We start from the raw sequence: 2,199 nt of genomic DNA, 5'->3' as shown, positions 1-2,199 counted from the left end.
CTCATTTCTGTCTTGTCATTTTTGCCTCCAGAGGAAGAAGCAGAGAAGACAACAGACGAATAGGAGTTAACCAGTAACCAAGGCAGAAAACCGTGCCAGCCCATCGGGAGACAAAGGTGAGAGAGTTTGGGTAAAGACTGGGGTCCGGGAGCAGTGGAAGGCTTGGAGTGCCTGGATGTCCTGGGTCTCCCGGCTTATAAGCGAGGCACAGGTGTGCTGCCCTGATTTCTCCAAATCCTCGGCTACTTGATGAGGTTGGGCAGATGGATTACCTAGGGATTACTGGGAGGACTGCAGGGTCCTGGAGGAGCCTAAGCTCACTGGACCCCTTCCTGTCAGGGCTGAAAGGGAGACGTTGCAGCCGCTCGGCGTGCGCTCAGGTGTTGACTTACACTCAGTCTCCATCTTTGTTCTCCAAGTCCTCGGAAGCCGAGAGCAGCGAAGGGCCGAAGAGGAGGAAGCCAGCCAGGGAAAAGGGTGTGAAGGAAAGGGACTCTGGACGCAGTGACTGCCCTGCCCTTAGGTCTCGGTCATGTAAGAGCCAAAATGTCGCTGAGGGAGCCTTTTAGCAGTGGGACCTCCCTGTAAACAGGAAGCAGGTCTCGGATCTGGAGGCTGTTACTCCTGCAGAGCTGTCAGGTGAATGGCAGACCTCCCTGTGAGCGGGAGGCTGCTTTCTTTGTCCCCTCTTTGATTCTGAGGCTGCTTCACCTGGCAATGACCGCGCAGCGTGGCTGCCCTGTAACCAGGGCCCAGGGCTGCAGCTGACTTGATGGAGCAGCCACCTTGTTAAAAGTGGCTTCCTGCCCAGAGGTGAGACTGAACTGTGTGGTGCCTTGTACGTTGTAGCTGCCCCACAGTAAGTGTGAGAGCACTGCCCTAGCTGTCTGGTAGGGGAGAGACCGTCCTGTAAGCAGGGTAAATGTCTCTCTTTGTCCTCGTTTCAGAGAACACTGGTTCCTTGAGGGATGTGACCTGCCTGTAACTTGGGCTCAGGTCTCCAGACTCCTCTTTTCTGCTGCCCTTGAGCTTTTCAGAAGCTCTCCCAGCCCCCACCTTTCCCCCCCTGGAATCAGCAGTTGGTCACTCCTGACCTCGGTTTGGGGGCTGAGGCCTTGTTTAGTCCTCTGGGCATTGTGGCTTCTGCCCTTTTGTTCTACAGACATGGGGCAGCTTTGATCCCTGGTTGAGACCGCCTGAGGCACCCGTCAGCTGGCATTCAGGGCTTTACAGGTTTTCTCTGGGCTTCACGCCCCAGCAGCCAGCTGTGTGCAGGGAGCACCGCCCTGTAAGCAGGGTCGCCGGTGTTTGTGGTCACCTTCATGGTGCTGCCCTAGCTCTTCTGTCCAGAGTCCTGGCCCTTCGCACTCTGCTTCCGGCTGGTCCAGATGTCAGCAGCTGCGCCCGCAGACGTCTGCCCTCCCCCATTTCCACGGATAGAGGACAGACTGGCAGCAGATTCAGGTACGGGTTAAAGTGGGAGAGAAGTTGCAGACCATACACTTTTCCTTCAACATGGTGAGTTAAGTGCAGTGTCTGTCTCTCTTTATTATAGGCCCTGATAGGAGAAGCAGGAAAGATGGCGCGCAAGCAGGAGTCAGCTGACAAGGAGGGAAGAAAACCATGCAAAGGTAAGGGAGTTTCGATGCGGTGCCTTATTTATTTATTTATTTTTGGTCCCACTGCCAAGCCATAGACCTTGGGATCAGGGGCCCTTGGAAGTTGGGTTTGCTGGCACCTTATAAGCAGGATTAGTGTGTTAGCTCCTGATGTTGTCATACGCGGATAAGTTTTAGGTGCAGTACTGAGGATCTTGTAAACCAGAGGCATGTCACGTCTGCTTTCTTTTTACAAGGCGGCAAGCTCTTCAGGACTGGGCGTTGTGAGTTTGCTGGCACTTGGGTGACAGCAAGCTCAGGCAGCATAAGGCAACACAAGGCAGGCAGCGCAGAGGGCAGTCGTTTGTTCCCCCACTCACTGCTCTTACCTGGGGTTTGGTTTCATTCCCTGACTTGTGTGCAGGTGCCTTGAACCTTTATTTGGTCCTTTGAGGGGTCTGACTTCTCTGTCAAGGAAGTTTTAGTTTCTGCCCATTGTCCTCCACGTGTGGGGATGCTTGTTTCCTTGAACCGCGCCACCTGAGCAACCACTGTTTGGTTGGCCTTGTGCCATGGCAGCTGGTGTTGGGGGCTCCCGGGG

The 2,199-nt window shown here is 54.8% G+C and overlaps 1 long non-coding RNA gene across 2 annotated transcripts in view; it reads left to right on the top strand.

Annotated features, from left to right (window-relative positions):
* Positions 1-27: 27 nt before the first annotated feature.
* The window catches only part of LOC109324520, a 5,503-nt gene continuing 3,331 nt past the window's right edge, over positions 28-2,199 (top strand). For both annotated transcript variants that reach the window (XR_002104945.1, XR_002104946.1), the window contains exons 1-3: positions 28-116; positions 420-1,464; positions 1,556-1,631. This is a non-coding gene — a long non-coding RNA (uncharacterized LOC109324520). The remainder of the gene's footprint in view (positions 117-419; positions 1,465-1,555; positions 1,632-2,199) is intronic.

This window comes from Crocodylus porosus, unplaced genomic scaffold, assembly GCF_001723895.1.
Source record: "Crocodylus porosus isolate Cpor-Errol unplaced genomic scaffold, CroPor_comp1, whole genome shotgun sequence".
Taxonomy (NCBI): Eukaryota; Metazoa; Chordata; order Crocodylia; family Crocodylidae; genus Crocodylus; species Crocodylus porosus.
This window is presented reverse-complemented; position numbering and strand designations above follow the sequence as displayed.